Source organism: Martes martes (assembly GCF_963455335.1).
Source record: "Martes martes genome assembly, chromosome: 4".
Lineage (NCBI taxonomy): Eukaryota > Metazoa > Chordata > Mammalia > Carnivora > Mustelidae > Martes > Martes martes.
In genome coordinates, this window is record NC_137891.1 from 70,245,913 (window position 1) to 70,272,400 (window position 26,488).

General features: G+C 39.9%; 2 pseudogenes across 2 annotated transcripts in view; both read left to right on the forward strand.

Annotated features, from left to right (window-relative positions):
- Nucleotides 1–344: 344 nt before the first annotated feature.
- On the forward strand, nucleotides 345–860 carry LOC308341608 (glycoprotein-N-acetylgalactosamine 3-beta-galactosyltransferase 1-like; annotated as a pseudogene). The gene has a single exon. The product of its transcript is annotated as a glycoprotein-N-acetylgalactosamine 3-beta-galactosyltransferase 1-like (transcript).
- Nucleotides 861–1,104: 244 nt separating this feature from the next.
- LOC308341609 (NF-kappa-B-activating protein-like) overlaps nucleotides 1,105–26,488 on the forward strand; it is a 32,672-nt pseudogene continuing 7,288 nt past the window's right edge. The window contains exon 1 of the transcript in view: nucleotides 1,105–1,179. The product of the transcript in view is annotated as an NF-kappa-B-activating protein-like (transcript). The remainder of the gene's footprint in view (nucleotides 1,180–26,488) is intronic.

Genomic DNA, 26,488 nt, shown 5'->3' on the forward strand with positions numbered 1-26,488 from the left:
TTGTTTTGAAGTTGATTTTGGGAAGAATTTTTGGAGATTTCTAAAATTCTCATTTATGATCTGAGCCTATAATATATTTAATAACCCTGAAAATTGCCATGAGCAACTTTGATTCAAAGTGATAAATTTGACAGCTTTCACAGTTGTTACAGAGCAACAAATGTAATGGAAACGATGTATATGCTCACATAAAGTAACACAGAATCCCACATACATGTACACATACAAACGGCTTATTAAAAATAATGCTGGAGAGTAGAGCACATGCGTGGGAGCACACTGGGCTGTCTCTGCCAACTGGACTGGTCTCACCAACCTAGTAAGTCAAAAATATGCTAATGAAAATGGCCTCAAATTCTTGGCTGCATTGTTTAACTTTACTCTCTGGATCAGCAATCCTATTTTTCTTAGGGTCTCAGTTATTTAGTATTTTGCTGGAAGAACAGGGTGATATCCAGCCTAACATTCTGAAGAATTACCCTCATGTAAGACATCCAGATGATACCAGCCAGAATCATCTAGGAAGACAGATGACATTGACAGCAGATAACTAGTTATCATAAACATGGAAACATAGTTCACTGGACCTGGAACCTTATATCAGGTGAAAATTCTTTGCTGGGTTATGACAGGACCTCAAATCCTACAAGTGGCCAAATATATTAGAGCTACAAGGACCCATTGTTGTAATAGAGCATGGTTTATGAACCCAGAAGAAAATAGACTTTTCTACTAAAGAATTAAGCACCAAAGTAGGCAGAGACCAGTTGCACTGGAAGACAATTAAAGCCCTCCAGTATGTCCATGATCATTGTCTAGAATATGCTGACTGGGGGCGCCTGGGTGGCTCAGTGGGTTAAAGCCTCTGCCTTTGGCTCAGGTCATAATCTCAGGATCCTGGGATCGAGCCCCGCGTCGGGCTCTCTGCTCAGCGGGGAGCCTGCTTCCCTTCCTCTCTCTCTGCTTGCCTCTCTGCCTACTTGTGATCTCTGTCAAATGAATAAATAAAATATTAAAAAAAAAAAGAATATGCTGACTGGTTCATGAAAGCAGATGATGATATATATGTCATACTGGTCAACGTGAGATGGCTGCTTATAACCTATGATCCTGAAGAACCATCTACATGGGAGAAGATGCAAGTGTGATGTGAAGCAGGGCTACTATGAATGGAGGCGGGTATGCGCTGAGCAAAGACCCCTTGAGATTTGTTCATGTGATTTAAATGCACATCTATACCCATTTCCACCTCTGAAGTCCTAGCCCTGAGGAGATGCATGGAAATACTAAACATAGAAGAAGGGAATTCCAGAAATCCCACTGGAAAAGAAGCTTTCTATCCCTTTTTGCCAAAAAAAACAACCCAAAATACAAAAAAACAAAAAACCAAACCCCACCATCTAATGTAAGCTTCTCTGGGCAGACCTCTTTGGAAATGTAACTATGTCCCTCTTATAGAGGATTCCACTTGCTGTTCTGATTTTGCAATTTCTTCTCACTATGGAAAGGTACAGCTATGCCTGTGTTAAATATGTAGTTGATCATTTTCATCCATATGATTATTTATATACCCGAGAATCTACTAAGGGAAATGAGCAAAACAAACAAAAATAAAGGTGCAGAAGCAAACTGAGGAAAACCTTTGAAAGAAACCCATGAAAGAACAAAGGTGTGTAATGTAAAACTGAAAAAAGACCTCTGCATCTTTGAAGGCATCACTAGGGTCCCAGTGAGCGATTCTTTTTAAGTGAGTATTCGATACTAGAACTTTTCCATAAAAATGGCTGCAAACTGAAGCTTTAGCAGGAGCGGTAGAGTGTTTTAAAATGTGTTTTTGGTACAGTACTCTTATACGTTGTATTTTAAAACAGTGGTCAGGGTGAGAGATATTGTTGCTTGTTTCTGACCAGATGTTTAGTGGCACTAAGAAAATAAAGTAGCTAGGGGGTGCCTGGTTGGCTCAGTTGGTTGGGCATCTGCCTTTGGTTCAGGCTGTGATCCCAGGGTCTTGAGATCGAGCCCTGCATCGGATTTCCTGCTCAACAGGGAGCCTCCTTCTCCCTCTCCCTCTGCCTCTCCCCTTGCTTGTGCTCTCAAATAAATAAGTAAAATCTTTAAAAAAAGGGAGAAAGAAGAGAAAGCAGTTAAACTACTAAACCTACAGTTCACCATGTTAAGTAAAACATCCATGATAAATAGATCTGTCTTAATGAAAGTTCTAGAAGGAAGCATTGATGGTCAGTGTTAGGGCCAATTTAATGTTAAAATCTGTTTAACTATTAGGGCGTGCTTAGTCAGAGCGACTCCATATTGCCTAGGTAGCCATATTGTTGTTGACATCCACGGAGTTCATTCCGGGAATAAACGCTCCAGTAGTTTCTGGTATGGGTTCCGGGGATCGATTCTGGGAGTAAACACCTTAACAATAGAAGCCACGTACCTTGGGTCTGCGGTTATGCCCTATAAAACCAGCCTGTGAGATCAGGACGGGGTCGCTCTCTTTGAAGGCAGCCCTGGCCGGTCAGTCTGACTTCTAATGCTTGGCATAGAATAAGGCTTTGCATAACTTTCACTTTGTCTCAGTCTCATTCCTTCGATAATGGACCCCAACAGTCAGCATGTTTTTAAACTCAAGATGTGTGTTTGAATTGCAATATGATATAAATGAACTGAACTCACCCCTACCCACATCATTTCTAATAAAAATTTTGTTGTGACTATTTATAATTAGTGGTATTTCTTCCAGAAAAAAAAAAAAAAGGTAGAGTAAGAATTCTGCTTGTCCTAAAATACACTAAAGAAATCACATTTTGAAATTAAGGGTCTTGATTGTGTTTTATATTTGGCCCTAACTACTAGTTAGTCTTTTACTAGAATGAATAATGTTCACTTAGTCTTCATGGTCTCTTTTCTAAATATATTTGCCACTTCTTAAGGTGCCTGGGTGGCTCAGTCAGTTAAGCATCTGCCTTTGGCTCAGGTCATGATCCCAGGGTCCTGGAATCAAGTCCTGCCTTGGGCTCTCTGTTCAGCAGTAGGTCTGCTTCTCCCTCTCCCTCTGTGATCTCCCTCACTCTCTCTCTCTCAAATAAATAAATGAATAAAGCTTTAAAAAAAATAAATTTGTTTACCACTTCTTGAGTTTCATTCTCCACTATTAATATTTATTTACTCAAATATTAACAGCACTCTATAAGCATGCCTTTATTTTCTTGTCCCAAATGTACCCATTTTTAGCTTTGAGTAGCTGATAAATAGTAGATGTAATGCTATTTCTCACATGGGTATCATTTTAATGCTTTTCTTAGATCAGTGTCACTTATATTAGTACCACTCTCAGAGATTCCTAAGTCACCTTTATAATTGATTAATCAGAATTCTTTCCAACTACATAGTTGTGGTTGTTTTTACCCTGATCGTGTTAACAGCTGAAAACTTATTTGTGTCTTTCAGGACTTACATAAAGTGGTTTTAAATCCTTCCTTTTTAGTATCTGTTACGGCCACCAGTTATACTGACAAAATAGTCTGAATGCAGAATTTTGATTAAAAAATTAATTAAAAATATTAGAAAATTTCGAGTGCTTAAATAAACTCTTAAAAATCAGAAATTAGGGGTGCCTGAGTGGCTTAGTCAATTAAGTGACTAACTCATGATTTCAGGGTCATGAGATCGAGCCCTGCACCAGGTGTGGAACCTGCTTAAGATTCTCTCTCTTTCTCTTCCTCACACCCTCCTTGTGCACTTTCTTTCTCAAAATAAAAGTCAGAAATTAAAAGACCAAATAATTTATGAATAGTAGACTGAGGTTTGCTGATTTTTACTATTTCTGAATGTTAACTTTTGCCAGTGGATAATAACTAAGGAGATACTCATTCAAAATGGTCTTTCAAAATACATTCATAAATGTGTCATTCTAAATTTGAGATCCTCTGTTTAAAGTTTCTGGAAAAAAAAATTAAACGTTGAATCCTCTTTGGATTTACCAATAGTATCCAAATACATTGTAACAGGATAATTTAGACTTCCTAAAAGATTATCTTCAAAGTTATAGATGTCAAATTCTTATATGTTTAAAATCTTGTTGCTAATCTTAAATAACTGAGTGATTTATATTTATTTGCAAAAACTTATGAAAATCATCACCACTTTGGCTGGAATTGAGAAAGGATGTTCATTTTAGTGACAAATCAGAGTACTATCACCAAAACATTCACTAATATTTACCCATTAAGTTTATTTTTGCAATGATAGCATCGACCAGAATTTGAAGGAATTCAGATCCATTTTTGTGAACAACTCTTTACATTAATGTGGACATCAATTTATTTGTACTTTTTTATACTGTAGGTGTACATAGTTTCTGGTAAATAAGAAACCTTAAAATTTACACACAGGAAATTAACGTGATGAATAGCCTTGAGCAACTTGCTTGGGCTCTCTGTGCTCCTGTTTCCTCCTCTCTAAATCAGAGGTGATAATGCCACACACTTCACAAGATATGTATTAGGATTAAACAAGCTAATATATGTAAGGCTTCTAGAACACGACCCAGCCCATAGTAGGTGGTTAATAAATATAAGTTTTTATTATTACTCTGTTGCATTGGAGTATGACTATGTCATTCAAATGAATGAAAAGCCTACTTTGATCAAATCAAATACTAAAGACACTATTTCTTACCTTTCTTATAATAATTTGGGAAACATTCTCTGTGTCACAAAGGTTGTGGGTAGCAGATTAGGGTTCGTATGCAAAGTCTTGTGTGTTCTTTTCACCATGCCAGGTGTGGGGTTAGTCATTTCCAGCCTCATTTCCAGTATCATTTCCAGCCTCACAGATGACGTGTGGCTGATCTGTCGGTCAATGATAGTTAAATTAACCTAACAAATTGTCACAGTGGTCCTCAAACTGTGATTTGTGAACTCTTACTGAGGTGCTTGTTCAAATGAAGACGTCAAGAACCCAATTCCAGAAAATCTGGTGCTAGCATCGTCCCTAGGAGTATGTGTACTTACCACATACCCTACGTCAGTTCTCAAAGTGTGGTTCCAACCACCAGCAGCAGCAGCACCTGGAAACTTGTTATAAATGGAAATCTTTGGCCTCCATGCCAGACCTACCAGAGGAAAACTGGTAGGATTTTAGCAATCCCTTTAGCAATCCCAACCAGGATTTTAGCAGTCCCTTCAGGTGGGGCTTACTCATGTTAACATCTGAGAACCACTGCCCTAGGCAATTCTCCTACAAACAATCCTTGGACCACATTGAGAATTACTGACCCATAAATCAGGTATTTTTCAAAGATTTAGACAAGTCATGTTTTTAAGTCAGTGTAGTCCAAGATAACACTATATTGAATTTGACTCTTGGGTGGCTCAGTTGGTTAAGCGGGTCCCTTGGGCTCAGGTCATGATCCCAGGGTCCTGTGATCCAGTTCTGTGTGGGGTTCCTTGCTTGATGAGGAGCCTGCTTCTCCTTCTGCCTGCCACTCCCCCTGTTTATTCTCATGTGGGTTTTCTTTCTCTCTGATAAATAAATAAATAAAATCTTTAAAAAGAGAGAGAACATTAATTTTAGCAAAATTCTTTAACTTCTCAATTTTCCTTGCACTGTCAGTCAGTATGTTGGTACTAATAACAGAGTTACTAGCACTAGAGCCCTCAGTAAAACCTGTATTTCTTGATATGTGGTAATTCTATATTTGTGACAATTTGTGACAAGAAGGGTTTTTTCCCCTTAAGTACTAAGTACATATTCATTGAAATAATATATAAATGACTTTCATCTAAAAATGTCCACAGTTAGTAAAAAAAAAAAAAAAAAAAACAAAAAAAAACAAAAAAAACCTAATTGAGGGAGCTATAATGTCCAAAAAAGGGGGGGTGCTTAATTTTCCCTGTTGAAAATAATGGAAGAGATTTCTCTCCCCTCTTTTTTATTAGAGCACTTATCCTAGAAAACTTGTAATTAAAAGTTCTTTCTCTGTGCCTTTGAAATACATATAAATCTTTTTAGAAGCTGAATAAGCCTCTTGCAAGCACTACGACCCAGGAGTGTCTTTCTCTAGGACCTGTGAGCCATCTCTTTTGAAATGCAATCACCAAGAGAGCTTATACCCCTCTCTCCCAGTTTCCATGAGGATAGGAGCCTAATTTGATGAGCTCTTGGCTCCCAGTTACAAAACAACTTCTTATAGTAAAGATAGAAGAAGTTTATTTTCCTTTGTCTAAAACCAATCAATAGACAGATATGGTCACTGGAATTATCAGGTGATTTTAGGATGAACTATATCTAATAAGCGGTGATGCCAACTCCTCTAACTTGAGGACGACTTATGGTTTCTCTTGAGAACATGGGGACTATATCTGCTTGGCTTTACAAAAGGATGCGATTTCTTTCTTTCTCTGCAGTCCCTTCATAAATTGCCTTTAATCATCACATTCTGGTTTAATGCTTATTCAATAACAACTGTTTTCTGTCCCTGCTAATTTAATGGAGAACACTTTTTTGAATTGGGAGATTTTGTTCTTAATTCTATTTCCCCAAGATAGCAAAATCCTGTTTTAGAAATGTAGAATTTTTTTCCCCGCTAATTCGTATTACCATTTGAAACTTTCATCACTTTCAAGAATCAGTTGACTTCGTATACAACCTGATAAAGCCAAAACATATCTGAGACCAATGGAGCGTACAAAACCAGATTTCCTGGTGATGATATTTTATTCATCATCTTTTAGAAACAGAAAATCTTTCTCATAAGGATAAATTATTTTAGTGTGGTCTCAACAAAAAAAGGCTTTTGCTGTCTTATGTTCTTAATAACAATAGGCTTGTAGGTTCTAGTGGGAAGAACATGGATTAAAAAGTAGTTTTCAGGGGCCCCTGGGTGGCTCAGTGGGTTAAAGCCTCTGCATTCAGCTCAGGTTATAGTCTCCGGGTCCTGGGCTCGAGCCCCACGTCGAGCCTCACGTCGAGCCCCACGTCAAGCCCCGCGTCAGGCTCTCTGCTCAGCAGGGAGCCTGCCTCCCTCTCTCTCTCTGTCTCTGCCTGCCTCTCTGCCTACTTGTGATATCTGTCAAATAAACAAATAAAATCCTAAAAAAAAAAAAGTGGTTTTCATCCCAGACTTTGAATATTTACTATCAAATACCCTAAATTCCAGAGAAGATTTGGTAGCTGCAATAATGTTAAAAAATAAGTAACCAATATTTAATATTTTTTAAATATGGTAATTAGGTCAGCATTAACTTTCCAAAGTGGTTATTTCATGATCAGTTGAGTATTATTTTTTTATTTTCCTTGAGCCTACCAAACTTAATTCGTGCCAAGTGTAGGCACTATTATAAATGGTAGAATGCCTAATTTGATTTATTAGATTTTTTTTTTCAAGGCTAACTTTTCTTCTTCATTTAAGTTTCTGGTTCATTAGACTATTTCCTTCTTTGACAATTTAAATTTCTTTGTTCACAGACCTTTATTTCCTTTGTAATTAACTTCTATTTTTTACTACTCTTAATGTGGCTGTGATACACAAGGTTAATCTGGGTGTTCTTGCTAGTGAGATTAGAGTTTGCGTCACTCACTTATAACTTTTTAATGACAAACTGTAGGTTTCTCAGGAGATAGAAAGGAGAGGGGGACGATGTCTTAAGAGCAATTCCTGCTAACCCCTTAAACTAACATTATAAAGCAATTTAACATATACACTCATTAAAAAATAAAGTTAAAAGCTATTTAGGTTGTTTCCTCCTGCCTTGTTTCCCCACTTTATTTTTGAGTAGGCCTTCAGAAATAGACTTAAGGAACCTAGTGTTGTTGGGGGGTGGGGGGAAGCTACAGCTTAGTTTTCACCAAATGTAGCTTAGACTAATTTTTTAAAAAATGGAGTTCTGGGGCGCCTGGTGGCTCAGTCGATTAAACATCTGCCTTTGACTCAGGCCCTGATTCCAGGGTCCTGAAATCAAGCCCCATGTCCAGCTTACTGCTAGGCTAGAAGCCTGCTTCTCCTTCTCTCTGTTCCCCTCCCCACTCTCTCTATTTCTGAAATAAATAAATAAAATCTTTAAAAAATTAAAACTAAAAAAATGAGTCATGTTTACATACAAAATTGAAATAGAAACTGCAGCACAGATGTATAAGAAATTTTACAACTTCTGCTTAGGGAATTCTAATCCAAAACCAGTTAAAGAGCTGAATTGTTCTCTGTTTCAACTCCCTTATCACTACCTCTACTTCATTTTATGTTAGATAAGTTTAAAGAACATTTTAGGACCCTGAAAATTAATAATTTATATGAACTGAATATGTTATTAGAAATTAGTCTTATATCATCAAACCCATCTATGAAAAACCCACAGCAAATATTCTCAATGGAGAAAAACTGAGAGCTTTTCTGCTAAGGTCAGGAACACAGCAGGGATGTCCACTATCATCACTACTATTCAACATAGTACTAGAAGTCCTAGCCTCAGCAATCAGACAACAAAAAGAAATTAAATGCATCCAAGTCAGCAAAGAAGAAGTCAAACTCTCACTCTTTGCAGATGATATGATACTTTATGTGGAAAACCCAAAAGACTCCACTCCAAATCTGCTAGAACTTGTACAGGAATTCAGTAAAGTGTCAGGATATAAAATCAATGCACAGAAATCTGTTGTCTTTCTATACACCAACAACAAGACAGAAGAAAGAGAAGCTTTAAAGAGCGGATCCCATTTACAATTGCTCCCCAAACCATAAGATAAGGAACAAATCTAGCCAAAAAGGCAAAGAATCCATACTCAGAAAACTATAAAGTACTCATGAAAGAAATAGAGGAAGACACAAAGAAATGGAAAAATGTTCCATGCTCATGGATTGGAAGAACAAATATTGTGAAAATGTCTATGCTTCCTAAAGCAATCTACACGTTTAATGCAATCCCTATCAAAATACCATCCATTTTGGGGTGCCTGGGTGGCTCAGTGGGTTAAAGCCTCTGCCTTCAGCTCAGGTCATGATCTCAGGGTCCTGGGATTGAGACCCGCATTGGGCTCCCTGCTCAGCAGGGAGCCTGCTTCCCCTTCTCTCTGCCTGCCTCTCTGCCTACTGTCAAATAAATAAATAAAATCTTAAAAAAAAAAATACCATCCATTTTTTTCAAAGAAATGGAACAAATAATCCTAAAATGTATATGGAACAGAAAAGACCTTGAATAACCAGAGGAATATTGAAAAAGAAAGCCAAAGTTGGTGGCAGCACAATTCCAAACTTCAAGCTCTATTACAAAGCTGTCATCATCAAGACAGTATGGGACTGGCACAAAAACAGACACATAGAGCAATGGAACAGAATAGAGAGCCCAGAAATAGACCTTCAACTCTATGGTCAACTAATCTTCAACAAAGCAGGAAAGAACATCCAATGAAAAAAAGAGAGTCTCTTCAACAAATGGTGTTGGGAAAATTGGACAGCCACATGCAGAAGAATGAAAATTTCCTTACACCACACACAAAAATAGACTCAAACTGGATGAAGGACCTCAATGTGAGACAGGAATCCATCAAAATCCTTGAGGAGAATGCAGGCAGCAGCCCCTTCTACCTCAGCCGCAGCAACTTCTACATAGGAACATCGCCAAAGGCAAGGGAAGCAAGGGCAAAAATGAACTATTGGGATTTCATCAAGATCAAAATCTCCTGCACAGCAAAGGAAACAGTCATCAAAACCAAAAGACAACTGACAGAATGGGAGAAGATATTCACAAATGACATATCAGATAAAGGACTAGCATCCAAAATCTATAAAGAACTTATGAAACACAACACCCAAAGAACAAATTAATCCAATCAAGAAATGGGCAGAGGGCATGAACAGACATTTCTGCAAAGAAGACATCCAGATGTCCAACAGACACGTGAAAAAGTGCTCCACATCACTTGGGATCAGGGAAATACAAATCAAAACCACATTGAGATACCACTTCACACCAGTCGGAATGGCTAAAATTAACAAGTCAGGAAATGACAGATGCTGGTGAGGATGTGGAGAAAGGGGAACCCTCCTACACTGTTGGTGGGAATGCAAGCTGGTGCAACCACTCTGGAAAACAGCATGGAGGTTCCTCAAAAAGTTGAAAATAGTGCTACCCTACGACCCAGCAATTGCACTACTGGGTATTTACCCTAAAGATACAAATGTAGTGATCCAAAGGGTCATGTGCACCTGAATGTTTATAGCAGCAATGTCCACAATAGCCAAACTATGGAAAGAACCTAGATGTCCATCAACAGATGAATGGATAAAGAAGAAGTGGTATATATATACAATGGAATACTATGCAGCCATCAAAAGAAATGAAATCTTGCCATTTGCAATGACGTGGATGGAACTAGAGGGTATTATGCTGAGTGAAATAAGTCAATCAGAAAAAGACAATTATCATATGATCTCCCTGATTTGGGAAGTTGAGAGGCAATGTGGGCTGTTTGTGGGGTAGAAAAAGAATAAATGAAACAAGATGGGATAGGGAGGGAGACAAACCATAAGAGACTCTTAATCTCACAAAACAAACTGAGGGTTGTCGGGGGGAGTGGGGAGGGGAAGGGTGGTTAGGTTATGGACATTGGGGAAGGTATGTGCTATGTTGAGTGCTGTGAAGTGTGTAAACCTGGCGATTCACAGACCTGTACCCCTGGGGCTAATAATACATTAGATGTTAATAAAAAAATTTAAAAAATAAGAAATTAGTCTTAATGCTAAACATTGTGTTATATGGCACAGAGAATATTTATGCATTGGAATTTTTTAAACACGTATGTTAATAGATTCATAAATAGTGTCATAAATATTTTAAAAAAGAGTCTGGTGACTTGCTTATTTTAAGTGAAAAAGTATTTTTTGGAAATGCTTTTATGTGCCTTTTGGCCACTTTTAAGTAACAGATTTAAACCACTGCATAAAATAATTACCATGCTAAAATAAACAAGCACTACAAGGGGAAAAAAAGAAACTTTTAAGGGTCTATTAGGCTAAGCCAATCAAAAAATAAAAAGTCCAAGGGAAAAAAAAAAACACTAGTATAATGTCTGCACTATAAAATAAGTGTGTAATAATGTGACTTGTGTCCTGGGCTCTCTGAGCACAAGTGACAGGTTCTGGTAGACGATAAAGGTGAATGAGTCACTTGCACTGAAATCAATTTTTAAAGACTACAGATTTTAAGTTCTATGTTTCAACAAAACCAGAATGTAAAACAGAAAGCAAACGAACTTTGAAACATGGAGTAACAATCTCATTCACATCTATGTGGTGATATCTTTTAATAATTGATGTTATAATCTAGCTAAAAGCTTGATGTCTTAAAAGTCATTATAATTCTACCTCATATAATTCTGTAATGAAAGCTGTTAAAAGAATCTGCAAAAGCACGATGATTCATGCTAGTTTTCTGAAATTCTTGGGAAAGGAAACTGGATATTCTAGAGTTGACAAAATCAGAAGACAAAAACATTCACAAATGTGCTTAAACATCAGACATATTTTTAAGCCTATCACTGTGCCAGGTTTGTGGTAAAGCAGTTATGGGTAAGGTAGGCAGAGGCCCTCCCTGTATACAGAAAGGAGGATATCTAAACAACCCTCTATGGCTACATACAGTGGGAACACAGGTACAGGTGCAATGACAGCCGTAGCAGGAACCCCAGCCCAAACTGGCGGAAGGAGTAGAGAGTCCTCCAGGAGGACTCCCTGGAGGAAGGGATAACTAGGACCACAGTAGAGACTGGATGATGGCTTAGAGAGGTTACAGCAGGGAAGGTGGGATAATGTCGATGAGAAGATAGAATTATCAAGACCTGGTGAGAGACGATGTGGACAGGAGGGGTCAAGGTAGTTCCAGGTGTCTGATTTAGGCAAACATGGTGGTACCATTTACTAGGAAAAGACATGTCAAAAACAAAAAGAGGAAATGTCAAGGGAAGAGCAGTGTGGATTTGGCACATGGATAAGTTTGAGGCATGTTAGTTGGAGATTCCTGTGAGCTCTCCCCGGAGAGACCTCCGGTAGGAACTGGGTCCGTGGGACTGGAGCTTAGGAGAGGAGCCCAGGATAGAGGTGAAAGTCTGGAGGTCATCAGATCGCAGATTATAGTGTATCATTTTATATATATAACATATATGTTTGTTAATGTGTATAATGTTATATAGGATATATATTATATATATATTATATATATATCACAGATATATACACAGGTATATCACAGAAATAAATGTACATAAATATAAATATATAAATATATTTAAACTATTAAATATTTAATTTATGAATAGCTCATTAAATAACTAATTTAATTAAATAATTAATTGAATTATTTAATTGATAATTAAATAAATATTTAATTAAAAATATATATATCACAGAAACCTCAGAAGTGGGCAGTGTCTTTCCAGAAGAACGTGTGTTGTGAGAAGACAAGTGGTCTAGGAGGAAACCTGAGGAGAAAGACAGTCCAGTGTCTTAGCCCAGGTTCCCTAAGAAGCTAAGCCAAAGCAAGGGATGCACTAATACTTCACTGGAGGGGTGTGGGGGCACTGTGGCAGGGCAGTAAGAATAAGACAAAAATAGGAATGGGGTTGGAAAGGCAGGAAAGCAAATACACAGGGTGCATTACCTAGGTGGTCACAGCCTCACAAGAAAACACAGCCTGGCATTCGGTCATGCAGTCTCAAGAGAGAGACCCTGTGTAAACGTTGCCTTTGAAATATTCTGTCAGGCAGACTTCTTGTTCCTTCTCATTTCTTGCCTCTTACAAATCACTTACCCTCCCTGTGCATTAACTTGCTGGCACTTCTTAGTTGTACTAGAACCAGCCCTTCCAGGCAGCCACTGAGGAAACAAAAGTCTTTGTGGGTCTGTTTTCTTAAGTCTCAGTGCTGGAACTTCTAGTTCCTTCTCCAAATGGGCACAATGGGGCTTTGCCGAAGCCCAGCCCTCAGGGGGTCCCAGACAGACGACAGTCAGGTGTTGTGGCCCTGTTGGCAGGGGCTGGGGTTTTGCAAATGTTGAAATGATGTGAGTCTCAATGGGGCCTCTATAGCTAGGAATCCAGGCAAATCACTGAGAGGCAGAAAAACTTTCCAAAGTACAGAATGAAGCTTTGAAAGGGCAAAGTGAAAGTGGGTCTGGTACATCCTGTGAGGAAGACTGGGAAGTTAGAGTGGAAAAAGGAGTACCAGAGAGCAAAGGAAGAGTGTGTCTAAGGTTTCTTTCTGTCTAGTCATACACAATAATCACTGACATGAAGAGGCACTCCTTCCTTCTGCTTCTGGTGATACGCTTTAGTTTTCCTATGAAAACTCCCCCACTCTTGGTTCATATAGTTTGGATTGAGTGAGCCCCACCCAACTGGTTCCCAGATCCAACCAATCAGGTGACCTCCCTGAGCCCACCAGGCCAATGGGACTCCATGCTAGGAATTTCATTGGAACAACTGGTAAAGAGCTGGAGGCCTGGGACTTTCAAGATTTATGAACCAATGAATTTCCTTTCTTTGATGAGGTCCATTAGAATTCTGTTTCTGTCCTATCTGTCACCCCTGACTGCTACAGAGATGGAGAAGCGTCCATTGGATTTCATGACAGAAACCACTGGTCTTCGTGAGGATGATTTCAGTGCAGCAGCACTGGAGAAGTCGGGATGATTCTGACCACTTCTTCATCCTCTTTCCACAAGCCTTAGAAAGCTGTTCCACTACTTGCCAAAGGACTAAGAAGGACAACCCTTGGTGGAAATTGAAATAAAGCGAAATTGGCAAATAATTAATAAACTGACAAATAAAGTGAAAATGACAAATTGGAAAAAAAGCGAAATTGACACATGCATTGTGTTTGGCATCCTTGAATCTATGGCTCTGGACCTCCCCTGGGGTCAGGAGTGCTGCCAGAACATAGCAGACCCCTCAGTTCTAAAAGATTGCAGGCAATCCATGGTAATGAATAGGTTTGATTTTAAGGTGTATTCTCCAAAGTACCTAATCCCATACCAGGAACATACTGGACTTCTGTGGAATATGGGTTCACTTGAGATGCCTGGCCTACAGGATCACTCAGTCTGCAGTTTTCACAGAATATGGTGTCCCTCTCAGGGCTGAAAAGATTATATTTTGGTCAAATTTCCAAAGTCTGATCACTCTCAAGACTAGATGTAGAAATGTTTAGATCCATTTTATGATTCTTTCCTTCATTCTTTTTCTTAGAATGGAACCCCAGTTTTCTGTCATAATAATTCTCATATCTGATCCTTTCTCATTCAAGTTGTATTCCCAGATTCAAGTGCTCGTGACCTCTGGCCTAGAATAAAGCGTCCTAATTGGTCTTTGTGCCTCCAGCCACTGCCTGCGTTGCTGCCCCCTTATACAGCTTAATAATTTCGTAATTTCACCAAACGTCTGAGCCTTAGTATGCAGAGGTATTAGATAACCCTACAACTACAGTGTATTTATACTTCTGTTATAGCATGTGTAGTAGCCAACCTTTTATTTAAAGTAGCTGAAGGCATTTGTGTGTTTCAGTTTATCTGTCAGTCTTCCATAAAGCATTGTAAATTTTTTGAAGTTGGAGAATGATTCTGTGGACTTCAATTCATTAATAAGGCCACAAGGCAATTAAATGGAAAGAAATGTCCTTAAGTACTGGCATGTGGCAAGTAGATATTGAGTTTCCTTTTTTTTTTTTTTAAGACTTTATTTATTTATTTACCTGAGAGAGAGAGCAAGAGAGAGAACAGGGGGAGCATCAAGCAGAGGGTGAGTGAGAAGCAGGCTCCCTGCTGAGCAAGGAGCCCCATGCGGGACTTGATCCCAGGACCCTGGGCTCATAACCTGAGCCAAAGGCAAACGCTTAACCAACCGAGCCACCCAGGCGCCCCAATATCGAGTTTTAATTTAGCTCTTGGAAGTATGATCTGAGACCTGATGTTGCTTTGCTTATCATTTTGTTACATGGACCAGGTCAAGAGGGAATCCAGTGTCAGTCCTGGTCCTACAGTTTTAATAAATTGAGTCATCGTGGGTTTAGATAATGAAAAATTGGTGGAGCACGAGTAACAGCGATGACTGACTAAAACTTTAGATGAATCATTCTTTGCCCCATCTCCTTCTGCTTTTTATTTCTGCAAGATCTTAACTGGGACTTTACATTCTTCTTCAAACTCTTACCTGCAGTAAGCTATATCTGCACTACCTGCAGTAAACAATAAGATGTATATGCTGAAAATCAAAAGGCATTTGAATATATTTTCTGATTTCCCACCTGCATCGGTAAAAAATATTTTCTTAAAAGAAAAAGGAACACATTTGCAAGCTTCATTTCCTCAGGGAAAAGTGGAGTTTTCAGAACAATTTTAATGTTTTTATTTTTCTTTAATTTATAACTTATGATTTAATTTTTATTCACATTTCATATTCACATTTGCATGATAAAGAGATGCTATGTCACTTTTAAGCGCCTTTTTATCATCTGAGTAACCGAGGGAAAAGAAGTAAGGGATGAAAACGGGTAAGGATTTTTAAAATCTCATATTGGATCAACTTCCCTAATCCTCCAGAATTCAGCACTAATTAGCAGGGGCAGACAACCGTCTTCCTTCTGGAAGGTTTGGAATGAATATTTCATCACTGTGTTCAGATTCATGGCAGTTCAATAATAGCAGCTCCCCCACCACCCCTCTTTTCGAATGGGATCACCTCTGGGAGGGAAGTTTGGGCTTTCAGTGATAACAATAATCATCTAAGTTGTCCCTTACCAGAAGTCAGCATCAGCTTGGTTGGCATATGATCCAAAAGCTCTCCTCTCACTTTTGATCGAGCAGCTTAGTCTGAGGCACTGCCAGACAGATGCCAAAGCCATGTAATGCTAATAACTGATAGAGCCTTCTTAGAAGGGCAAGGAAAAAAACCCCTTCCAAAAATGACAGAACAAATAGAAAGCTCCGAAACCATCTTTCTTCTTTCTCTGTCAGTTAATTTGCAAAATATTTCTGAGGACATTTTGAAGAGGGTAGTTATGGGGGATAATGAGAAGTGGCTTTAGACATGCCAAATCCTTATTCCTTATTTTTCATTATGCCGGTAAACGAGGGTGAAGTTAGAGTATTGCACTGTTCCTATCTGCCAAACCTCTGCCAACCACTTTATATATGTCGCCTTCTTATGTGCTTCCACATAACACATTGAAAAAGATAGGATTATTATACTTTTTTAAAAGACTTTATTTACTTATTTGACAGAGTGAGAGAGATCACAAGTAGGCAGGCAGAGAGAGAGAGGAGGAAGCAAAGGAGGCTCCCTGCTGAGCAGAGAGCCCGATGCCGGCCTCGATCCCAGGACCCCGGGATCATGACCTGAGCCGAAGGCAGAGGCTTTAACCCACCGAGCCACCCAGGCACCCCAGATTATTATACTTTTTATATAGAAGGAAGCTGAGACCCAGTTTCACAACTTAAGGGAGTCAGGTCAAATACAAAGGATCAAAATTTAGAGTCTCATCACATTTCTCAACAGTCACCCTGAGAGACAGAGGACAATGAAGGGACACTTCAAACTTTAGCAGGAACAATATTTCTTATTTAGATTATACACCAAGACAAGCTATGAATCAAGCCAGAGCAAAATAAGGATGTATTCAAATAAGAAAGTTTTCAAACCAAACAAAAAAGAACACCATTTCTTAGAAGAATATGACTAACAAAAGAGTGAAGTGGAAAGAGAAAAGGAAAAGAGCGACTCATGGGTAAAGGGAAGAGAGGACAGATGATAGAGAAGAGCTTCCTCCATGACCCCTTGAATCTAGACCGGCCTGTGACTTTCTTAGGACCGTGAGACAGTAGCAAAAGTGACACAAGCCAAAACTTCATTTTTTGTCTTAGAGCTTCCTCAGGACTGTGCTGGGGACTCCTACCATCTCCACTGCGCAGGAAAGCCCGAGCTTGCCCACTGTATGATGAAAACCACATGGCCTCTCCGTACCCCCATTTCTCATGCCCGGCCAGGTAACACAGAGGTCCCTGGCTCAGTTTCATTCAGACCCAGAGTGAATCCACAGTGCCGATCCACAAGACTGTAAGCCAAATAAATGGTGATTGTGTTAAGCAACTGACTTTGGGTGGGGGCGGGTTTCATGCTGTACAACGTAACTAATGATGAAATTGGGAGCTAGATGGGGGGTGCTGCCAAAAGAAAAAGTTAGAAGATGCGGCCCTGGCTTTAAGATGAGGCAGCAGGCACAAATAGCTGTTTGCAAATTTGGAAAGACAGTGACCTGCATTATATAGAGGAGTACATTTGACAAAACTAACACCTGTCACGACCTGGGAAAGAGGAGGTACCTAATGAACTTTGATATTTGCTAAGGAGATCACCAGAAAGAATCTCAGAAGTGTCAGAAATTTCTTTTGTGATCAAGTATGGGAAGAGGGAGATGAGTTAAAGATGTAGCTTTTAGAGGATTTCTAATAGAATTATTTCGTTTCGGGGCACCTGAGTGGCTCAGTCAGCTAAGCGTCTGCCTTTGGATCAGGTCATGATCCCAGGGTCCTGGGATCAAGCCCAACATCGGGGCCCTGCTGGGCAGAGTCTTGCTTCTCCCTCTCCCTCTGGTGTTCCCCCTGCTTGTGGGTGTGTGTACTCTTTCTCTCTGTGCCAAATAAATAGATATAATCTTTTAAAAAATTGTTTAGTTTTAAAGCAGAATTTAGAGGGAATTTACAAGGCTCAGGACCTGTTGAGTTAGACAGTAACTCACATTCTGCTTTACTATACAGTAAAAAAATTCGATCTTAATGGTAAAGATCAAATCAAGAGGGTGGCTCTAAGAAAAATTGTTAAGATGTATATAAAAGATTAGGATAATACCAAGAAACACCTTTCAACTATATAAAAAATCTTCTAAGAAAACTGAAAAACATGTTTTAAGGGTTTTATCCAAGCAAAAGGGCATTAGCTTTAATTTACAGAGACTGAGATTGTTCAAATTACAAAAATGCTTCTAGACTCCCAAAGCTGTGTCAGCAGAAAGCAGGTTGAAATACCTGCTCACCTGCAAAATGGGCCACTTTTTTCATGAAAAAGAAAAGACTTTTCAGAGAAGGAACCAAAACCCCAAAAAAGAGCAATGGATCAAGCAGCCATTGCCAGGTCACGGTCAAGGAAATGGGCTGCAAAGTACTCAGAGGGAGCATAACCAAGCTCTAATTAAGGAGCACCCTCTGCTTCTGTGTTTGTCCTACAGCATTTCAGAATTCTTATGAAATGGTCACTTTTTTTATTGGTAGAATCTGTTATGGTATGTCGTATTTATCTGGCATGACACAGTATGATATGGTATGGTCTGTCTATATGGCATGGATGTAGGGAGAGTGTGTGTCAGGGGCATATATCTTATTTTCTTTTGTCTCTGGATATAAGGGACGCATATTAGAAAAGATGCTGAGACCTTGGACATCAAATCTGATGCCCTAACCAGATAAGACTTCTTAGGGGTCTGAGATGAAGAACATATGTTGCATGTGAGAACAGCATGAGTTACTGAAGCCACAGGTAACTGCAGAACCATCCCTGATGCTTTGTAGCTCCTCCCACCAAAGGTAAACTCTACTTCCACCTCCATGAGTCTAGACTGGTCTTGTGACTTGCTTTGGCTAATTAATTAGAAGTAAGCATGATATAAACAGAAAATTGAAAAGTGCAAGGGCATTAGGAATTCCTCTCTTGCTGCTTTTGGAACCATGTGAAGAAGTCCGGGCTGGCTGGCTGCGTGATCCGAAAGATGTGATCCAATCACCACCTAAATAATCCCATAAATACTTGGAGTCTGAGCTACCTAGCTGACAGCTACCAAAGACACATGTATGAGAGAGCCCGGCTCATCGACCAGCAGAAGACCCCCTCAGCTGATCCCAGACCCACTTGCTGCCTCACAGATTATAAGCTAAATAAATCATTTGTTTGGGGGTAGCTTGTTGCATAGAAATGACTGATACACTCACTGTGCAATCACTGGCAGGTGAAACCTTCCTTCTAGACTTCAGAAAGAGACATATCACCCACTCATTTCTGTTCTTTATCCCTACTGGCCACACTTTAATTCCAACCAGTCCCAGTTTGGATGGGCATATTTTTAAATGTCAGAATATACTGCATTTATAGGCAACAATCTGTCTGCAAAGCAGGGATTGTTCATTGTCTTGGAAAAAGAGCAGTGATACCCGGAAAGGTAAGAGGCCAAACCTATCATAGAGACATTTCTCCATGTATCCCTCTCCCATAAGGATAGTTACCATTATTCCATTCCTCCAGCATCTATTTTGTTTAAATATTGTTTATATCTCTGTGCAATCTCGTTTTGACACTGGTCCCAAAATTTGCTAGGGTCACAAAGTTAAATTAGCACCACAGCCAGGAGGTAACATGAGGAACACACATTCCCCTCCATCTCCTGGTTCCTAGTGAGCCGGCTTCTGAGAGATCTACCCGGTTTGTCTCTCCCGTCCCCAGGAGCAGCACTGACCCGCTCCGTAAGGACCCGCCTTCTGCTCTGACAGTGGAGGATGCCCTGAGACTTGGGTTCAGATCCTGAACAGAGGACACGGGCTGGGTGTCAGGATAATTACATGTATCTTGTGATGCTTTGGAAGGATTAAATGGAATGCGACATGAGAAATACCTCAGAGTCCTGCATGTATTAAGCTCTCAACTTTTTAATAGATTAATATGTCTGTCTGGAATATTGCACCTCTGTTTTTGCTTGTCACTGTGATGATGAAGGGTTTATGAGATTGATATGCCCCCCAGCATGGTTTGTCGCACTGGATGGAGATGGCAGACTGCTTCTTTGTCATTCCGTAATTCTTCTGGTCTATGCTGCTTTCTGGTGTAAGGGTCCAAAAAGAGTCAGCCTTGCACCCTCTCTGGCCAGCCAGACACCTCGGGGGAACGTCTTAGCTGAACTGGAGCCAGGCCTGAGTCAGTGTCATGGTTCAGGGGCAACAAGGTTTCCGGATGGAACATGAGGGCGGGAATCATGGGACCTGGGCTTTATGCCGGGTCCCAGCACTGATTTGGCAAGTGACCTTGGGCAAACCACTTCCCTTGTCTTCTTTCTATTAGAGGAATTTTAATAGATTTTTATGACCATGCCTCACAAAGATGTAGTGAAGATTAATGTAGGATATCTGGAGCAATTTCACAGGGAAACACCACAGAGATTATAATTAGTTTTACAATCTATAATTAAGTCTATAAATAGTGAGGAGAGAGCCACACCTGAACTATACCTTTAAAAATGAGAGTTCACATTTTTAAAAATCTTTCTGAAGAAAATGAAGACAGTTACTTGATCGCATCGAGAGAGATGATGAACTGGAAAAATACAAAGATTGTGACCTTAATGCAGCCTTCATTTTGGACTCTCCAGTGAGATAACAAAGCTGATAATGGAGAATAACCTATCAGATCTCCTAGACTAAACATTTAACTCAGTAACTCACAAAGGAAAGGTATGGAGGGCATTAAGGATGAAAGATGTGGAGTCTTAACCCAGTTCTGGCTATGGGGATTTTATGAGGGAAGGTTAAATGGTAGAGCCTTTGGCAAACAATGGGGAACCCCTTTCCTTACATCTTCCCTCACATCCTTCAGATCCACGTTCCTCAATCCGGGCAAGAATGGAATGCTGTGGGAACAAGGAGGGCTTCCCAACAACAACCAGGAGCCCATTTAATCATTGCTGTCTTGGGAAGTTTTTATGTTGTAACCCTCTGGGCATCGAGAGACTTTCCTTTTGTTACCTTTTCCCCTTCCATTCCTCCAATGGAATAACCTCTACAAACAGTGCGGTAGGACATGGTATCAAGTACATAATTGAATCTCACTGCCTTTTTAGGGATTTCAAAATACTTAGCCCAGGCAGTTTGGGAGAGTTGGCGCTCCACAATGTAGAATCCTAACACAAATACACTTGCATTATTCAGTGCGTTGAAAGCAGATTCAAAGCACAGATACCCTCCTCCAGGCCCGTCAGCTGTACTCCCTGGGTCAGCAAGCTCATGCTACGGGTCTGGACCTTTGGCTATTTTCTGTCTCCCCAGCCCTTCCCAGTCAGGCTCCACTCTCCTTGGGCGACCATGAACGCTGGGGACCGGGATTCCCTTTTCTGTCTGAGCCACAGGCCACCCCTTGGTTTCTGGATGAAGCTGCCCTTCTCACAGCCCTGGACCTCCAAGTGGACAGGTCACAGTTAAACACACTGGATTCTTTTTTTTTTTTTTTAAGACTTTATTTTTATTTATTTGTCAGAGAGAGAGAGGGAGAGAGAGAGCGCGAGCACAGGCAGAGGCAGAGGGAGAAGCAGGCTCCCCGCCAAGCAAGGAGCCCAATGTGGGACTCTATCCCAGGACGCTGGGATCATGACCTGAGCCGAAGGCAGCTGCTTAACCAACTGAGCCACCCAGGCGTCCCAACACACTGGATTCTTAAAAACAAACAAAATAGCACCTTTTTATTTTCTCTGGTGGACCTATGACTGCTTACCAACCTCTGCTTCCCAGGGCTGGGCCAAGAAGGTCGGGGACATGTAGATGATCAGTCCCCCCAGTTAGTTTCAGTCTAGATCACGTCTGTAGGGTAAAAAGCCTGTGGATGTGGTTCACTCCGAACACACCTGCTCCTCTCCACTCTCCCCTGCACCTTCCCCACACTGTGGCTGGCTTCCCGGGAGTGACAACTTCCTGTCCTCCTGATGTCAGGATGAGGAAAGGGGTCCTGGCCCCACGTGAGGTCTTGGGCTGGTCCCCCTGCACTGGCTCTTTGGTTCTGGCTATCTTCTGGCTGATCCCTGCCGAGACGCAATAGATCCAGTCTCAACTGTAGAGTCTGCCTGTGTCTCTCCTCAGCCTAGCTGATGCATCTCCCGGTGTATTCACTCAGTCAGGCCATGCTCCTGGGGAGCCCAGCACCCCACTGCTGAGCAGGCCTCTTTCTGGCTCCAACTAGTAGAGTTCACCTGCCAGGGTCATTTGTGAGTCCTGAGGGGTCCGTCCATCAGCCCTTAGATTCGGGGTCACTTAGCTCATGCCAAAATGAGATCCGCTGAGGCTCCGCAGTTCTGTCTGTCTGCCTTCGTACTTCCCCTCTGCCAGTTTTCCTGTGTCAGGTAATGTAAAAAGAAATGCTAGTCTATGAGAAATTGAGTTGGAGATGCACATAGTTCAATGGCTTTTGTTTGCGTAGTTCACAGACACAAACGAGTCTTGTTAAATTACTGTGTTGTTCCAGGACAGAAATAACTTCTAGTATTTCCCTGCTTGGGCTTGAAATGTTCTTCCCCCACATCTTACTGTCTTTTTCCTTCGAACTCCCTCTTGTCTGAGGAAGCCTCCTCATGACCATGAATAAATGGCATTCTCTTTCCCCTTACATTGCTTTATTTTTCTTGATTGCACTTATCTATCACAAATAATATCACTTATTTTCTTGTTGACTTTCACTCCTCCGTTAGAACTTAAGCTCCCAGAGGGCATGATCTTTGTCTTGTTCACTGGAATATCCCCAGTACCTAAGATGAAATAGTATCCTTAATGATTTTTGATAGTGCACGTTTTAATGTTATTAAAATAAAAATGCATATCAAAATGTGCAACAGAATAAATTTTATTTTGAAACTTGAATATTGACTAGTTTCATGAGCCATAAGAGAAGACTTTGAGACCAGAGCTGTCTTCTCACTTTATGCCTGGTATGATTTCCATTATACCACTCAAGCTGTCTTCCTCGATGGTATGCTAAATAAAAATGTACTGGTTTGAGATTACATATATTTGTATAATAGTCTGCACTAAGCTATCTGGATGAAAAATTAGATTTATTGCTGAGTCAACACCTGATAATCTTAAATATTGGTATATACAGGGCAATATATTTAAAAACAAACATAGGAAAAGAAAAGGAAAGAACTGGGTCTTTCAGTTTATTTTATTTATTAATTATAGAAATATACCTCTATATATCTATATTGTTTATACTTATTTTGAAGTGAATCTATAAACATTTAAATGTACATAAAAACATAGTCAATTTTTTCTGGAATTATTGCACAAAAGAAAAAAATTAGAGTAAATGCAAAATTTTTACTTTTATACTCTACCTGCCTACAAATTTTAGACTGTATTTCTCAACAGCAATATAAAAAAGGACAAAGTAAAGAGGTGACACTTTTTTTTTAACTTTAATCTTTGACTAATCTTGAGTAGGTCATAACAGAATCGGAATCAATTTTAATGTAGCTACAGCCTTTTCTGAGTTTATGTTTTTCTATTTTAGGGAAATGAGTTTTGTTTATGAATTTGTGCCAAGTGTGTACTCATGCTGGCTTTTACACACAGACAACAAAAGAATGGGGGAAGAGATACATATTGCAAAGCTGTATCAAAGGGCTTAAGTGATTTCACATTATATATTTTCTCTGGTGCGTTCTCTTTGCCTGGTTGAAGGACTGTCATCTTGCATCCATTCCTCTGTGGCGGTGACGTGGTGAGGATGGTATTGTGATGGATGGAACCGTCAGAACACGTGGAGTATTTAGATATTGCACTAGTGTATTACATTTACAAAGGGCTGTGTCATAGGAAAGTGGGATTGCTCTTCTGTGACTATTCTGAGCGTTAAGGACAGGGCCTGGGAGTTAAAGAATAATGATGCATTTTTCCCTTTCCTCATTCTACCACCTCTTTCGTGTTGCTTAGCTACGACTGAAGCAAACTCCAAAGCTTTTGTTCACAGGCTTTAGTCTAAGGATGAACTCTCCTTCCGCTAGCTTTATACAATCCAATACAGCAAAGGCAAGGCACTTGGAAATCAGGTTCATCACGGCCGATTCTATAGACAAGAAAAATAAAGCACATTGCTTACTAGAAACTTAGAGGACAAAGACTTGGAATAAATACACCACTTTATTTCCTTTCACGGTGTGCCATTTCCATGACAGCCCCCTCCCTCACCGCCCACCCCTGCCATCCTATGAAAGTTAGAGCACTCCCGTTAAACCTGCTGTAAAGTGACCCATGTCCTCCACTTTCTGCAAGTGTGAAGGTTCATGTTGGGCTACTTTGCTATTCTGAAAGTCCTACATTAGTACCTGTTTTCTCTAACCAAGAGAAAAAAGAGGGTTTTTGCCTTTACAAAGTCACACCACCTAGAGCAAGTCTTTCAGAAAAGAGGGATACTTGTAAAGACATTTTCATGAATTAACTGACTTCATCTGCTCTTTTCTCCTTAAAGGTGGATTTGAGAAACCGGCTCTTTCCCTTCAGTAGAGTGCTCTTTATGATTGGCAGGGGACTTAAAAGGGGCCAATCTCCTTAGGAGGCAGAACATAGCTTGCAGGCTCACAGTCTCAAGCTTTTCCTCATACTACATTTCAAAGAGTCACACAGCATGATCTCTATGTAATTCCCTCCTCAAAATTGTCCTACCAGAGGAGTAGCATTTTACCTTTAAGATGTATATTTCTAGAAACATGTCAATTTTCTGACCAGCTTAAAATGACAAAACAAAATGCCAGCAATCATGGTGTTTACTCCTGTAGTATCCTGGCTATCCGAGGAGCTAAGAATCCCTTTGGATCCCTGTTCTGGAGATCCTGCAGTTGCCAGTTGCACCCGTTTATCTGAATAGAGCCCAGGCCTCTTCCTAATAGGACCCCAATTTCTTCTGGGGAGAGGAACTCCAGGGGTTCACTTCTCATTGCAGAAGCGCAAGCCAAAGAGACCAGAACCTCTTTTTCCTTGCATGTTGCCTCCATTTGACCATATGATCCATGTCTCCTGGGAACTTGCATCTTGACCAAAAAAGAGGGAAGGTTGAAGGTATTTCATCCCTCTTGTAGGGGGACAGGATTCCTGTCCAAGCTGCTAAGAGCCATTTAGAGATGGTTATGGTGCTGCCTGTTTCCAGTTGTATGCACGTATGTGTCCCTTTGTTATTCTCTTTGCTGTTTCCTGCTTCCAGGCCTGCTACATTAGCCTTGTATCAATTCTGTGAGATTTCACACCTTGGATTACACACACACACACACACACGCACATGTGCGTGCCAACTGTAATAGCCTTTTTTAAAAATACCTTTTGCTCAGGTTAGAATGAGTTTCTGTTGTGACCAAAAGAAAGAAAGAAAGAAAGAAAGAAAGCCCTATTACTGATATCATGATTCTAAATCTTATAGAACAGGAAATAACCAAAATTCTGAGGGTGTGTATTTGACCCAGTCCTCCAAAGTTGAACATTCATAATTAAATTGTGAATAATGAAAGTGTGGCATAACTGGTGTGATAGAGTAAAAAAGTTCACGTAGCATCTTAGGATACAATCATGTTTTCATGAACGCTTCCATCTTTACATGAAATGTTTCAGTGTGCTACCTTCATTCTTGAAGATTTGAAATGTTAGATCTATGTGGGAAGTGAGAGGGTACAACCAATTTGATTGTGAGACGAAATGCTGTTAGGCTTTCTCTCATCCTGTTTTCCTTGATGAATTGAGTTTTTGAGTTTCTCTTTTTCTTTATTTCTTTTTTTCTTTCTTTCTTTCTTTCTCTTTTTCAAATTTTTTTTTTTGAGAGCTTATCTCTCAACTTTGTACGTTTAAGAAATCTATTTGTGCCCAAGAACATTCTGTTATTACTTTCAGGTGCTCTTCACACTGGTTTAAGATTAAACTGTGAAACTGAAATTTTAGTGCCAAGATTAAATCGATTTGATGGCGCAGATAAGTAAGCACTTGGGTTATTAGAGGATTGTTCACACTGTTAGAATCTTTCCTAAAAAGATTGTTTTCAGTGAAATTATAACACTAAAAATCGATGTGGGTTTATAAATTTCTATATACCTCTGTTTTTTATTTAAAAATTAGAGAAAATAAGTATCCAGTCATAATAATGTCCTATTAAGTACAATATGTTTCTGTATTCACATGGAAACTTTATGTTGCAAACAAACAAATTCAGTTCACCTGACCTAATCAATAAATGAGAATGTATTAGTTTATATAACTGAGATGTACAAATATAAATCCATCATTAGACACAGATTCATCTTTAGGACTATGATGTCATAGGGGCTTTGTCTCTGTCTTCCTAATTCTCTTGGTTCTTCCTTTCTTTTTGTTTCTGGTGTTAAAATTGGCTGCTCTACTCCTAGGCCTCACATCTGTACCTGCATCATTTGGATGACAGTCATGTGCCCGTGTCTCACAGTTCTAAGCAAAACTTTGTATATTCACTTCAATTTAATTGAATTCAATCACACATCCACCCCTGAATTAATCACTGTAGCGGGCGTAATGAGATAAATGTACTGCTTCGTTAATTCTCCATCATTTGTTCCACCCCTATAGCAATGGTGGTGGGTAGATATAGCTTCCCCAGAAGCACACGAATCCCCCCAAAAAGAAAACTGG